General features: G+C 47.5%; 1 pseudogene; it reads left to right on the forward strand.

The window, feature by feature from the left end:
* Positions 1-15,700, forward strand: part of LOC101135074 (immunoglobulin lambda-like polypeptide 1) — a 40,313-nt pseudogene extending 24,613 nt beyond the window's left edge.

Genomic DNA, 15,700 nt, shown 5'->3' on the forward strand with positions numbered 1-15,700 from the left:
TAAATTTCTACAGTTGTACACCCGTCACCACAATACAATTTAAACACATTTCCATGCCTCCAAAAGATCCCTCCTGCCCAGTTGTCGTTACTCTGCTCCCATCCTCAGCCCCAGACAAACACTCATCTGTCTGTTTCTATCTGCCTTTTCTAGACATTTCATAAAAATGGAATTATACGGTATGAAGTCTGTAGTCTCTTGCATCTGGCTTCTTAGCGTAGGGTTTCTGAAGTTAATCCATGTCGTTGTGTGTATCTGTACTTCATTCCTTTTTGTTGCTTGAATAGCATTCCATATTATGGACAGAGTGTACTTTTTTTTTTTTTTTTTTTTTTTTGAGACAGAGCCTTGCTCTGCTACCCAAGCTGGAGTGCAGTAGCTCGATCTCTGTTCACTGCAACCTCCGTCTCCTAGGTTCAAATGATTCTCGTACCTCAGCCTCCTGAGTAGCTGGGACTACAGGTGCATGCCACCCACACCCAGCTAATTTTTCTATTTTTAGTAGAGACGAGGTCTCACTATGTTGCCCAGGCTGGTCTCAAACTCCTGACCTTAAGCCATCTACTCACCTCGTTCTCCCAAAGTGCCGGGATTACAGGCGTGAGCCACAGTGCCTGGCCTACAGAGCACACTCTCTTCATTCAGCAGTTGATGGGCATTTGGATTATTTCCACTTTTTGCCTGTTTATGAGCAGTTATTGCCACTTTTTGCTTGTTTATAGAGCAATGCTACCATAAACATTTGTGTACAAGTATTTTATGGACATATGTTTTCATTTCTCTTGAGTCTTTACCTAGGAGTGGAATTGCTGGGTTGTATGGCAAATTTGTGTTTAACTTTTTAAGAAATTACCAAATTACTTTTCAAAGTGGCTGTACTGTTTTACATTCCCATCATCAATTTATGAGCATTCCAGGTTTACTATATCCTCACCAATACTTGCTGTTATCAGTCTTTTTTATATCCATCTGAATGGATAGGAAGTGGTACCTTATTGTGGTCTTGATTTGTATTTCTCCAATAGTTAATGATATTAAACATGTTTGTGCTAATTAGTTATTTGTATATCTTCTTTAGTAAAATGTCTATTTAAATCTTTTACCCATCCTGAAATTTGGATTGTCTTTATGTTATTTGTTGTTCATGTATGATTTACAAATGTTTTCTTCTGGTTGGTGGCTGGAATCCAGTCTCTTTCATTTTCCTCATGGTGACTTTTGAAGCACAGGTTTTAATTTTGAAGTCCAATTTATAAATTTTTTTCTTTTATGACTCATACATTAGTGTCATATTTAAGAGCTTTTTGCCTAACAAATTTGCAAAGGTTTTCTTCTGTTTTTCTTCTAGTGGTTTTACTCTTTTAGCTCTTATATTTTGGTCTGTGGTCGATTTTGAGTAAATTTTTGTCTATGGTGTAAGGCAAGATGTAAATGTATCTTTTTTGCATGTGGATATCTGATTTTGTATTTCTCATTAAATTTATTATTAAGTATTTTAATCTTTTTGATGCTATTGTGAATGGAATTGTTTATTTTAATTTTGGTTGTTCATTGCTAGTACATGGAAATAGAATGAGTTTTTTTATAGTGGTCTTGTATCCAGTGATCTTCCTGAACTAGTTTATCAGTTCTAGTAAGGTGTGCGTGTGTGTGTGTGTGTGTGTGTGTGTGTATTCCTTAGGATTTTTTATGTATGGAATCCTATCTGAATAAAAACAATTATATTTCTTTGTTTCCAGTCTGGTGCCTTTTATTTCCTTACATCTTTTCACTTTAATTTCCTAAATTTTTTTTTAAGTTGGTCTCAAACATGTTTAGCATAATATCAAAGAACATTTACCTAGAAATAATACATAAATTATATTTGATATTTAGGGCCAAGGCATAAGAAATGTACTTGCTGTGGGCTTTGAAAGCAAAGGTGTATGTTTCATTATAAAAAGAATACATTGATTAAAACAGAAACTACTACCTTTAAAAGTCCCTTTTAAAAAAAAAAATTCTGAGCAGTCCCTATTGTAATAAAGATGGATGTGCATATACCCTAGATGCTTATGTTAAAAATCTGGTAATTATAAAAAAAAAAACCCAAAATACTAAAAAACATAAACTAAAACATTTTAGGATCACTTTTTTTGTCAGTTTCAATGAATAAACTTGCCAATCGATTTCATCATTTGTAAAATTATTGCTTGAGATGTTTAATATCTAAAATATAACATAGATGGTTAAAAGCTGAAAACATGTATAAGTCAGCAGCTTTGGATTCAAAAGTTGAGGTTAAATTACAGCAAATAGAGCCATCTTGCATAAGGTTGTAGAGAGGGAACTGTTATCCTGGGAACCAACTTCAACTTCGTTTTCCTCTGTGTTCCTACCTTTGTTTGGAAGTATTTGTTTCTGTCACACTGAAGGGCCTCCCCTGACAGATCCCCTGATTGACAGTGACACAGTCAGTTCCCACCCTGCCTTATCTGTAAGCGTTCTCTAGCCAGAGCAACCACAGCGTCAGAGAAGAAAAACCTGGGGGCCCTACTCAATTCTGCATCCATTATCCATGCCTTTGTGGAGACTTTTCCTGAGGGAAAGAGTTAAAGAGGCACGTAAACTTTCAAACAGCAGAGACCAACAGTGGACTAAGCACAGCGAATTGGATTTTCTGTTGAAGAGGCAGTGCAGTGGCCGGGTGCAGGCAGTAACGGGAGCCTGGGGGACTTAGGGTCACAGCCTCTGCACAGTTTCAACTTGGGTTTCCTAATAAAAATGCTTCCCAGAGAGGAAAGACACTAGGGTAGAGGAAAAGCTGTTTCTTACAAACCTACTGGCAAGTCAGTCTTCTTTTCAGCTGACTTCACTACCTGTGTTGGACTAAACAAGCCTGGGCATCAGCTCCTGGTGCTGGAGTCTGCCCGGGCTGGGAGCCACCACATGCCCCTGCAGTGCAGCCTCTGCAGCTCTGAACATTTGGGACATCTGAGCATTTTGGGTTAAAAAGGATAAAAAGAGGAGAAAAAGGCTAAACCAGTTCTATGGGAAAATTTGGTTGTCTTTTTTTTTTTTTTAACTTAGCTTGTTAGGGCTGGTTTTCCTTTTTAAAATTATCATTCAAGCTCAAAGACCAGCCATAATTATCATCCCCCTAAAAAAAAATCCAGAAAAGCTACATTTTACTGGAATAACCCCATCTTTTAACATCTACTAATCACCAGAAACTATAGGAGCACTGATTTGCCAGCTAGCAAATGTATTATCTTTTTTTTAAAATCTTATTTATTTTTTTTTTGAGACGCGTCTCGTTCTGTGGCCCAGGCTGGAATGCAGTGGTACACTCTCAGCTCACTGCAGCCTCAACCTCCTGGGCTCAAGCAGTCCTCCTGCCTCAGCCTCCCAAGTAGCTAGGACTACAGGCACAGGCATGCGCCACCATGCCTGGCTAATTTTTGTATTTTTTGTAGAGATAAGGATTTGCCATGTTGCTCAGGCTGATCCTGTACTCCCGGGCTCAATAGATCCACCCACTTCAGCCTCCCAAAGTGTCGGGATTATAGGTGTGAGCCACTGTGCTCGGCCATCTATTATCTGTTAAATTTTTACTGCTTAATTTACCCTGAGCTCTTCTGAGTGTGTGATTGGAATACTTAGTCCATATTTGGAATTACTATTAGTTTAAGACAGTGATGCTACCTGTGTACTAGACACTTCAGTGAGTATTTTATGTGCTGGTAAAATAATATGATCAAGCTTGCACAACTCCCAGGTGGCAGAGCCAGAGTTGGAAGTCATGTGCTTTTTCTGCCTATAACCAGCAAAATTTAGTGTGGAAATTAGTATGCATATGAAGATCTTTAAAAAAATGACATATCAACTGTATAATTTTTATTTCCTATATAATGATACTAAAATCCAGGATTTGGCAGCTGTGCGCAAAGATCTCTCTGTAGCTGGTCTACTTTATGTGCTTTGCTGAAGGGGACATTCAATCAAATATGTTTGAGTCCTTCACTGGGAATGTCTCATTAAACAAAAAGGCACATAGAGAAGACTAAGACAGTATTGAACAGTTGTTAAGTGTGTTTACTATCGCCAAGCAGCCCCTGAGATTCCCAGAAGAGCCTACTGGTCATTTTCCTGAGGCACGAATTTAAATCCTAAGGCTAATGTGGAGAAGCTGCTCTCTTAGCCAAGAGGTAAGCCTTGCTGATCAGCCAGCCTCTGAGGCTAAACTCAACTTTGTAGCTCTCTCTCTGCCGGGGTCGACGTATTTTAGGAAAAAAAAAATTGTGTGCTCTAGCAATATTAGCAAATGTGGGATCTTAATTTATGTTGCTAGAGAATGCCAAGGACCTATGAAACAGCACCTCTGCTGGAAAAGTTCTCTGTAAACTTTTTGAACTGACAGTGGGGGACGATGGGGCTGTTTTAGGATTTTAAGAGCCCTCAATTGGTTTTGAAATTCAAGGTGGTGCTACATTTTCATAATATCTTCTGGTTTTAGCCTTTTTTTGAGATACCTTTTCTGATGGTTTTACACCTTGTCTTTGATTTATTTTAGTATTTCTACTTCTAGTCAGTTAAAACCAGGAAATACAGAGATGTGCTGTGGGGGTGATGGTTAAGCTTTGTTTGAAACTTGTTGCTAAACATTCAGTTGTTCATTTAATAAATTTAACTATGTGCCATACATTTCTCCTAACCACTGGGGAATCCCTTAGGGAACAAAAGCAGAAATCCACACCCTTATGGAGTTAACTCCTCCTTCTCGGGGGAGAAAGATCCACAAATACATACTGTCCACAAGGGGGTAAATCTCAAGGAGGGTAGAAGAGCTGCGAAGAGAGGCAGGGAGTGCTCGTGCACATGGTGGCTTTAAACAGGATGTTTTAAGAAGGTGCCATTCATAAGGACAATTGAGCAAAGTCCTCTGGGAGAGGAGGGGCCGAGTCCCTGTGGATTTATCTGGGGGAAGAGTACCCAGGTGAAGTGTTCAGCAGGGCAAAGACCCTAAGGCTGGAACCTCAGGGTTGAGGCACAGCAAGGAGGCCAGGGGGCTGCAGGGCAGGGAGTACAGTGGGAGTGGGGTGAGGGTGGAGAGTGGGCAGGCCCTTGAGGCCCTTGTGAGGGTTTCTGCTCTTACCCAGAGTGAGGTGGGACGTAGGGAAGTTTGAGAGTTGGGATGGCATAATCTGACTCAAGTGCTCCTGGATCAGTCTGGCCGTTGGGGAGGCATGGGCCAGGGAGGCTGTGTTAGTCCTGTCTCACACTGCTGTAAAGAACTGCTTGAGACTGAGTAACTTATGAAGAAAAGAGGTTTAACTGACTCACGTTTCCACAGGCCTAAGAGGAAGCATGACTGGGAGGCCTCAGGAAACTTACAGTCATGGCAGAAGGCAAAGGGGATGCAAGCACCTTCTTCACATGGTGGCAGGAGAGACAGAGAGCAAGCGAAAGGCAGGTCACACACTTTTAAACCATCAGATCTTGTGGCAACTCACTCTCACTAGAACAGCACGGAGGAAATCCGCGCCCATGACCCAGTCACCTTCCACCAGGCCCCTCCTTCAACATTGGGGATTATAATTCAACATGGGATTTGGGCACGGACATACATCCAAAACATTTCAGAGACCTCTTAGAAAGCTAGAGGCTGTGAGAGACGATGCTGGCCTTTGGACCATTGGGGTAGCCATGGAAGCAGAGAGAAGCCATGGAATTCCCAATTTTGAAGATAGAGCCAATAGGTTTGTAAGACATTATGTTGCAGTACAAAAAAGCGTCGTGGGGAGAAGTAGTTTGCTGGGGACACTGGTGTCCTCAGGTCTAAAGATAAAGGAGAGGTTCAGATAAGAGGTTGAGACTGTAGGGAAATGATGTTGTTTATGCTTCTTGGAATTAAAGTAACTTGATTTGCACAGTGGGCCATTTGCTGGAGTATTGTCACACATCTTTTGCATTCTAGCTGGTGCTTTGAGGTCAGCATTAAGCTAAGAGCTTTGTCCTGACGCTGATAGCTTTTTGCTAGATGAACAGAGAAGATTCTTATGGGTGTGAGTCAGGAGTGAAATCCCAGCTGGGACAGAGGGAGTCCTTCTAGGCCCCCAGAGAGTCTGTTTATAACATTGGAGCACAAAAAGAGAAACTAGGACAAATTTTTAAAGAAGCAAATATTCTTACCTCATACGGTATGGATAGAAAGTCAGGTATATTCTGAAAATAAACTAAAAGGCAACAAGGAAAGAAAGGGCCAAAATCAGTGTTCCCAGCAAGCTATTCCATTTCAAGTTCTTTTCTGTCACCATTGGAACTCACTCGCTGGCTGAAAAGCAGAAGCCAAAAACAACTAACTTCGATCTTAAATACCCATAAATTTTAAGATGATGAAATGAATTCCTAATGAGCAAACTCCCAAGGCTGACAAATATAAGAATCCAATGTTATTTATTTTTTTCTTGTTAACTAATAAATGTGCTCTGTGCTTATGTTCTTACTTGTTAAAACAATTTAATTGATGTAAATATGCGTTTCCATAATATGCATTTCCATAACTTCAAAAATATAGTCTTGCCCTTTGGGTTCAACTCACCCCAGCCCTGGGTAGCCACTGATCTGCTTTCAGTCACAATAGATTACATTCACCTTTTCTAGAACTTCATAGAAATGGATTCAAACAGTACATGCTCTTTTGGTATCAGGATTTTTGTCTTTTTTTTGAGACAGAGTCTCGCTTTGTCATCCAGGCTGGAGTGCAATGGTGTGATCTCGGCTCACTGCAACCTCCGCCTCCTGGGTTCACGCCATTCTCCTGCTTCAGCCTCCCGAGTAGCTGGGACTACAGGCATCCGCCATCATGCCCGGCTAATTTTTGTATTTTTAGTAGAGATGAAGTTTTGCCATGTTGGCCAGGCTGGTCTTGAACTCCTGACCTCAGGTGATCCACCTGCCTTGGCCTCCCAAAGTGCTGGGATTACAGGCGTGAGCCACCATGCCTGGCCAGTTTTAATTGTTAATTATTTCTAAAATAATTGCAAAAATCTTCTGCAACATGGATGAAACTTGAAGACAGTATGCTTAGTGAAATAAGCCAGACACAAACGGACAAATGTCATTTGAATCCACTTTTATGAGGTACCTAATATAGACAAATTCACATAGACAAAAAGTAGATTTGAGGTTATCAAGGCGAGGGGGAAGGAAGAATGGGGGGCTGTAGTTAATAGGTTTAGAGTTTCTGTTTGGGAAGATAAAAGAGTTCTGGAGACGGATGGTGGTGAAGGTTGCCCAACAGTGTGAATGTACTTAGTGCCACGGAGCTGTACGTTTAAAAATGGTTAAAGTGGAAATATTGATGCTATGTGTGTATTACCACAATTATAAAAAAAGGCACCAGGCATAGTGGCTCACTCCTGTAATCCCAGCACTTTGGGAGGCTGAGGCAGGCAGATACCTGAGGTCAGGAGTTTGAGACCAGCCTGACCAACATGGAGAAAGCCCGTCTCTACTAAAAATACAAAAAATTAGCAGGGCGTGATGGCGCTTGCCTGTAATCCTAGCTACTCGGGAGGCTGAGGCAGGAGAGTTGCTTGAACCTGGGAGGCAGTGGTTATGGTGAGTTGAGATCATGCCATGGCACTCCGGCCTGAGCTAAACTCTGTCTGAAAAACAAACAAAAAAAAGAAAAGGAAATGGGGCTCTACATAGCAGGAGAGAGAGGGAGAGATCAATATTATACTTTTTTTTTTTTTTTTGAGACAGAATCTTGCTCTGTTGCCAGGCTGGAGTGCAGTGGTGTGATCTTGGCTCACTGCAACCTCCACCTCCCAGGTTCAAGCCATTCTCCTGCCTCAGCCTCCCAAGTAGCTGGGACTACAGGTGTGTGCCACCACACCCAGCTACTTTTTTTTCTTTTTAGTAGAGATGGGGTTTCACCATGTTGGCCAGGATGGTTTCGATCTCTTGACCTCGTGATCCACCCACCTCGGCCTCCCAAAGTGCTGGGATTACAGGCGTGAGCCACCGCTTCCAGCCAATATCACACTTCTTTTTTTTTTTTTTTTTTTTTTTGAGACAGAGTTCCGCTCTTGCTGCCCAGGCTGGAGTGCAATGTCACAATCTCCGCTCACTGCAACCTCCGCCTCCTGGGTTCAAGCAATTCTGCTGCCTCAGCCTCCCGAGTAGCTGGGACTATAGGTGCATACCCATGCCCAGCTAATTTTTTTTTTTAATTTTAAATTTAATTTTTATTTTTTGAGACAGAATTTCACTCTTGTTGCCCCAGAATTTCGCTCTTGTTGCCCAGGCTGGAGTGCAATGGCACGATCTCGGCTCACTGCAACTTCTGCCACCGGGCTTCAAGCGATTCTCCTGCCTCAGCCTCCCAAGTAACTGGGATTGCAGGCATGTGCCAACATGCCTGGTTTATTTTGTATTTTTAGTAGTGACAGGGTTTCTCCATGTTTGTCAGGCTGGTCTCGAACTCCCAACCTCAGGTGATTCACCCACCTTGGCCTCCCAAAGTGCAAGGGGATTACAGGCATGAGCCACCGCACGTGGCCTTTTTTTTGTATTTTAGTAGAGATGGGGTTTCATCATTTTGCCCAGGCTGGTCTTGAACTCCTGAGCTCAGGCAATCCACCTGCCTCAGCCTCCCAAAGTGCTAGGATTACAGGCGTGAGCCACCGCACCTGGCCCAATATTACACTTCTTAAATGCACTTCTCATTTCTTAATTGTCTGAACTGTTATATTCTCATAATTTTAAAAGAATAAAGATTTTTTTGGGGCTGGCATGGTGGCTCACACCTGTAATTCCAGCATTTTTGGAGGCCCAGGTGGGTGGATCACTTGAGGTCGGAATTTCGAGACCAACGTGGCCAACATGGTGATGAAACTCTGACTCTATAAAAAATAGAAAAGTTAGCTGGGTGTGGTGGTGCATACCTGTAGTCCCAGCTACTTGGGAGGCTGAGGCATGAGAGAGAATTGCTTGAACCCAGGAACTCAGGAGGCGGAGGTTGCAGTGAGCCGAGATTGCACCACTGCACTCTAGCCTGGGCAACAGAGCGAGACTCAGTCAAAAAAAAAAAAAAAAAAAAAGCTGGGGGTGGTGGCTCACGCCTGTAATCCCAACACTTTGGGAGGCTGAGGCAGGGAGATAATGAGGTCAGGAGTTCAAGACCAGCCTGACCAATATGGTGAAATCCCGTCTCTACTAAAAATACAAAAATTAGCCAGATGTGGTGGTGCACGCCTGTAGTCCCAGCTACTTGGAGGCTGAGGCAGGAGAATCGCTTGAACCTGGGAGGCGGAGGTTGCAGTGAGCCAACATGGTGCCACTGCACTCCAGCTTGGGTGACTGAGCGAGACTCCATCTCAAAAAAAAGAAAAAAATTTTTTTTGAAAATAAAAAATAAAGTCCGAGCATGGTGGCTTATGCCTGTAATCCCAGCACTTTGGGAGCCCGAGGCAGGTGGATCACGAGGTCAGGAGTTCAAGACCATCATGGCCAACATGGTGAAACCCCATCTCTACTAAAAATAAGCTGGGCATGGTGGTGCGCGCCTGTAGTCCCAGCTACTTGGAGGCTGAGGCAGGACTATCGCTTGGCCCCAGGAGGCGCAGGTTGCAGTGAGCTATCGCACCACTGCACTCCAGCCTGGCGACAGAGCAAGACTCTGTTTCGAGAAATGAAAAGAGAGAAAAGAAAAAAATCTCACTGGGCATGGTGACTCATGCCTGTAATCTCAGCACTTTGGGAGGCCCAGGAACTCGAGACCAGCCTGGGCAACATGCTGAGACACCATTTCTACAAAAAAATACCAAAACAAAATTAGCTGGGCGTGGTAGCATATGACTGTGGTCCCAGCTACTCAGGAGGCTGAGGTGTGAGGATCGCTTGAACCCAGGAGATCAAGGCTGCAGTGAGCTGTGATGGCACCACTTCACTCCAGTCTGGGTGTCAGAGCGAGACCCTGTGTCAACAAATAGATAACTAAACAAATAAAAAAAAAATCTTACATTTACATCAGAAAACCAATCACCAATTACTAGACCAGCTTGTAAGGCAGAAACACTCCAGTCTGAACCCCTGGCAGGGAGCTTGTACCCAGTAAACCCCAGCTCAACACCACATCCTTGTACCAAAGAGAGTTTGAGATTAAAATCCAGAAAAGCAAAGTTCATGCTTCTTGTGGTTTTGGAGTCTCAGAAGGTGGTTTTATTGTTTCTTAATCATTTGAGCCTTCTTTTAGCTTTAAAAGGAGTGTCACCAGGCGTGGTGGCTCATGCCTCTAATCCCAGCACTTTGGGAGGCCAAGGCGGGGGGATCACCAGAGTTCGAGACCAGCCTGGCCAACATGGTGAAACCCCATCTCTACTAAAAATACAAAATTAGCCGGGTGTGGTGGTGCATGCCTGTAATCCCATCTACTCTGGAGGCTGAGACAGGAGAATCATCTAGAACCTGGGAGGCAGAGGTTGCAGTGAGCTGAGATCATGCCAGCCTGGGTGACAGAGCGAGACTCTGTCTCAAAGGAAAAAAAAAGGAATGTCTAGATGCAGTAGCTAAGTACACAGAAGCCATTTCAGTGTGGGAGGCGAGGTGACTGAGTCCAGGGACTCCAGGTTTCTGGCTGTGGGGTTGAGACCGTCCATGGTCATTGTGATGAGATGAAGACGGAAAATGAGCTGGGCTGGGGGAAGGTGGTCATCTCTGGAAGTGATTAGTTTGAGACTCCTGTTGGGTAGCCCACTGGGCATGGTCAGTAGGCAGTTGAGGAGCTGAGAGGGTTTGGAGCTGGGATAGACTCCAGCCTCACCATGTGGGCAGTAGTGAGGGTCACAGAGTGTAAAGATGGCCAAGAAAGAGGTCTGGGCGGGGGTCTGGGGAGTCAGCAGCCAGGCATGGGCCGTGGAGAAACAGATGCCAGGGGAAGAGGAAAGGGGAGTCCGACCCCAAGGGGAAAAGAGTCACTGGAGGGAGGGGCCAGCCCCGTGTCACATCCAGCAGAGACACCAGGTACAGCAGAAGGACCTTGGACATGACCATGAGGAGGGCCTTGTTGGCCATGACCTGGGAGAGATGGGGGTGAGAGCCTGGGGGACCACGCCATGTCCCCAGCACACGAAACAGTGCCTGGTAGACAGAATGGATTTATGGATGGACGGACAGGTAGATGGATGGATGAATGGACAGATAGATGGATGCAAAGACAGATGAATAGATGGACAGATGCACAGATGGACAGATGGATGGACGGACAGACGGAATGTATGATCAGAAAAGGCTTCATGAACAAAGTGAGACTGAGCTGCATCTCCATGGGTAGATATAAAAGCAGAGGACTGTCCTCTTGAGTCAGGAATGACCCAGTGTCCTGGTCCAGGGAGGAAGTCAGCCTCCTTGACTGGGGACACTTGTGGCGGATTTTAAAGGCCCTTAAAATGAGGCCAAGTGAGGTGGACAGGTCCGAGCCAGCTGAGGACTCCTCAGCCACATGGCACAGCTGCCTGAGGGGATGTGTCACTCAGGGAGTTGCTGGGACCTACTGGGCCCAGCGTTGCCATCAGCACCAACAGCTTCAGAGAGGGGGACACATGCCGGGGTGACTCCAAGGCTGTGGGCGGCACCTGCCTCAGGGAACAGGCACAGAGACACTACTGGGACACTGGCCACCCCCCTGCCCTGTGCCTGGGTCACAGTCTACACACTGCAGCCCTGTGCTCCTCACACCCAGCAGGTTCCTGCTCCAGCGCGGCTCCTGGACTGGCCCCAGGTGCTGGCCCCGGGGGTTTCAATCCAAGCATAATTCAGTGAAGCATGTGTTTGGCAGCGGGACCCAGCTCACCGTTTTAGGTACGTGGCTCTAACTTCCCAGCCTGTCCCACCCTCTCCTGTCTCTGGAAAAATCTGTTTTTTTTCTGTGGGGCTTCTTCCCCTCTGGCCTCCAGGCCTTAGGCACGAAACCCTTCCTTTCTCCACGGGCTCTGGGGGAAGCGGGCTAGTCTCAGGTCAACTGGCTTGAAGGGCCTCTACAGTGGGAGCAGCCGCCTTCAGGTTCCAACAGCGGGACACAGCCTGGGCCTGGGGCCTGGGCTGGGATTGGGTGGGGTCAGGGCTCCTCCTCTCTCCCAGGGCACATGTCTGAGTGAGAGACAGAGGCCAGATCTGATAAGGGGCCCTGCAGTGGCCTTAGAGACAGTCCCCGGGACCCCAGGGTCTAGGCTGAGGGCTGGATGCCCATCCAGCCTAGGAGGGCCACACAGGCCCCTGGGGACACAGGGGTCACCTTGAGGGAAGACCAATGGAGGGCACAGAGAGGGCTCTGGGTCTAGGCTGCAGCTCTGTGGCCTGTGCTGGGTTGTAAGGACATGGGGACATAGAGGGATGGGTGAGACTGGGTGAGGTCCCAGAGCCCAGCCCTCCCAGGATGGTCACCAGAAAGGAAAGGGTCTCTTAGGGCACAGATGTCTGTCCCTGGAGCCCTATCACCTCTGGGGCCTGGTGTCTCCATTCACGGGTTGGCCTCCCGCCTTCATTTGAGGAAGGGCACCTTAGACTCAGGAGGTGACTAGTGGGGAGTAAACTGGGGTGCAGAGAACTCCATGGCTGCCAGGTGAAGTCCAGGGGTATCAGAGGCTGCTGGGGTGGGCATGGGGGCTGCGGTGCCCCGAACTCTGGGGGAGCAGCCCCAAGAACCCAGCTGCTGTGAAGGGTCCTGTGGTCGGGCTGGTGGGTATGGGGTGGCGGCAGAGCCACAGGATGTGTCTGGGTGGAGCCCACGCTTCACCAGGAGAGCTGAGTGGGCCAGGCTGGGGCACAGCCTGGTGCCCCAGGGGACGGGAAGCTCCAGGCCATGCCAGGCTTGGGCCTCCCCACACCCTGCCAGGTCAGTTTTGTGTGCTGTGGGGGAGACTCCTAGATTCCAAACTCAGACTCCAGAAACCAGGAAGGAGGGAGCACAGCCTGCCCTGGGTACACACAGGGAAACCGAGGCTGCAGAGGAAAGGGCTGGGCAAGGACACCTGGGAAAGGTGACTTGGGAAGGGCTCCTAGGAAGGCACAGGGCTGTCTGCTCTCCAGAGGGCTCCAGTGGAAAGAAGGGAATGAGGAGGGAAGGAGAGGCCCTGGGTGGGCCAGACGGCCACACCATGAACCCTCCCAGAGACTTTAGACAGAGAGAGGCGCTCCACAACACCCCACACTCCCTCTGCCATCTCTCACCCCCTCCTCTGTCCACACAGGTCAGCCCAAGACTACCCCGTCGGTCATTCTGTTCCTGCCGTCCTGTGAGGAGCCCCAAGCCAACAAGGCCACACTGGTGTGTCTCATGAATAACTTTATCCGGGAATCTTGACGGTGACCTGGAAGGCAGATGGTACCCCCATCACCCAGGGCGTGGAGATGACCACGCCCTCCAAACAGAGCAACAGCAAGTACGCGGCCAGCAGCTACCTGAGCCTGATGCCCGAGCAGTGGAGGTCCCGCAGAAGCTACAGCTGCCAGGTCATGCATGAAGGGAGCACCGCAGAGAAGACAGTGGCTCCTGCAGAATGTTCATAGGTTCCCAGCCCCCAGCCCACCCACAGGGGCCTGGAGCTGCAGGATCCCAGGGGAGGGGCTTCTCTCTGCATCCCAAGCCATCCAGCCCTTCTCCCTGTACCCAGTAAACCCTCAGTAAACATCCTCTTTGCCAACCAGAAATCCTCCCTCTCTTCATTTCTTATCTCTCATATAATGTGATGCTTCTCCTGGGTTCTCAGTGTGGCGCTGGGAGAATGCTGACACCAGTGGGAAAGTAGCCTGGAGGAGAGGATCAAAGCCACCCACGGGTGTTCCCTGGGGAAACAGGCCAGGATAGGAGGAGTCTGCTCACTGGACACCAGTCCCTCCATTCTCTCCTTCCTCCCCTTCCTCCTTGCAGCTCAACCCCCAACTCGCTGCCTGCTTTCTGGAGGGAGCTACTTCTGGCTGAGCCTCCAGATACACCCTGTGTCTCTGTCCTGGTCTGGACCCTCTACCCACCCACAGCCTCTCTTTCCTCAGCCTGGAAATCCTACTCTGAGCCTGGAGCCCCTCTTCTGGCCCTGACCCTGGCCCCTGGAATGCCTTCCTTCCTCTCTGCCCAACTCCCCACCCCTGAGAGCTGGACCGTCCAGGATTTTTCATCTGACAGCAGGTTCAGAGGCCTGAGAAAAATAAGAGGAAGCCAAGAAGGAAACACACATGAAAGGCCTGCAAGAGGATCAGGACACTTGCAAAAGATAGGCTCTGAGCTCCCCAGGAACCAGTGCAAGAAGGGTAATACCTCCATCATTTCTTTCTTTCTTTCTTTTTTGTTTTTTTAGTTGGAGTCTCGCTGTGTTGCCCAGGCTGGAGTGCAATGGCACAATCTCTGCTCACCATAACCTCCACCTCCTAGGTTCAATAGATTCTCCTGCCTCAGCCTCCTGAGTAGCTGGGATTATAGGTATGTGCCACCACACCCGGCTAATTTTTGTATTTTTGTTAGAGATGGAGTTTCGCCATGTTGTTCAGGCTGGTGTGCTCCATCATTTCTAAGAGATTAAACAAGTCTTTGCTTGAGGGAAGTTGGTTTTCTCAATGCTGAGGCCAGGCATCTCCTCATAATTAAAAGTGGGGATGTGTTTTACCCAAGGCCTCACTATTGATGGGATTTGGGCTCTGACATGTGCACAGGTGACTGCCTGGCAGCCCCAGGACATGGAGAGTTTCTCAGATGCTTGGCACAGACAGTCACTGGCCATCTTTGGAGGAAGCATCATTTTTGGGAAACTCTTCTCCATTGGATCCTGAGCCTCAGGTGGAAAACCAGGTCCTGTGTTGGGCATTTCTCTGTGAGGCTCCCTGGGTCTGGGGCTCCAGCTCCTCTCTGAGAAGAAGGTGTTGGGGGGAGAGAACATGGCCCAGCCACACCCAGCTCCTCCTGCATGGTTCCTGCTCATCAGGGTGTTAGAGGGGTGGGGGCACCAGCAGTGGTCAGGCCTGTGTTTCTGTGGGTGGGGGCCAGGGAGGTACCCTTGGGGCATCCTAGGGAGTCTCTCCCATGGCTCCTGTTTCACTTTCCTGTGGCTGCTGTCAGAAATGACCCGTAATTTAGAGGCTTAAAACATCACACATTGATTCTGTCCCTGGTCTGGAGGTCAGACGTCCAAAATGAATCGTAGAGTGCTAAAATCAGGGTGCCAGCCAGGCCAGGTTCCTTTGAGGGCTATGGAGAGAATCCGTGTCCAGGATTTTTCCAGCTTCTAGAGGATGCCCTGGGCTCCTGGCCCTTTCCTCCAACTTCAAAGCCAGAGCCAGCATCTTCAAATCTCTCCCACTCTTCTCTCTCTCTCTCTCCCCACCGCCTTCTCTCACCCTCCCTCCTTCTCTCCCTTTCTTTCCCTCTACCCCCACACCTGCTCTCACTCTGACCCTCCTGCCTCCTCCTTTCCCTTATAAAGACCCCACCTTGGACCCACCCACATAACCCAGGATCATCTTCCACCTCAGGCCCCTTAACATCATCACATCTGTAAAGTCCCTGAGGCCACACAACACAGCACATGGACAGGTCCCGGGACTGGGACACAGCCATCCCTGGGCCCTAATTCAGCCAACCACAGCTCCTTTCCCTCCTTCCTCTCTCCTTCTCTGGGTATAAGAAGGGAATGCAGAGAGGTTGGTCAATGAATACACACTTACA

The sequence above is a fragment of the Gorilla gorilla genome, chromosome 23 (assembly GCF_029281585.2).
Source record: "Gorilla gorilla gorilla isolate KB3781 chromosome 23, NHGRI_mGorGor1-v2.1_pri, whole genome shotgun sequence".
In the NCBI taxonomy this organism is placed as follows: domain Eukaryota; kingdom Metazoa; phylum Chordata; class Mammalia; order Primates; family Hominidae; genus Gorilla; species Gorilla gorilla.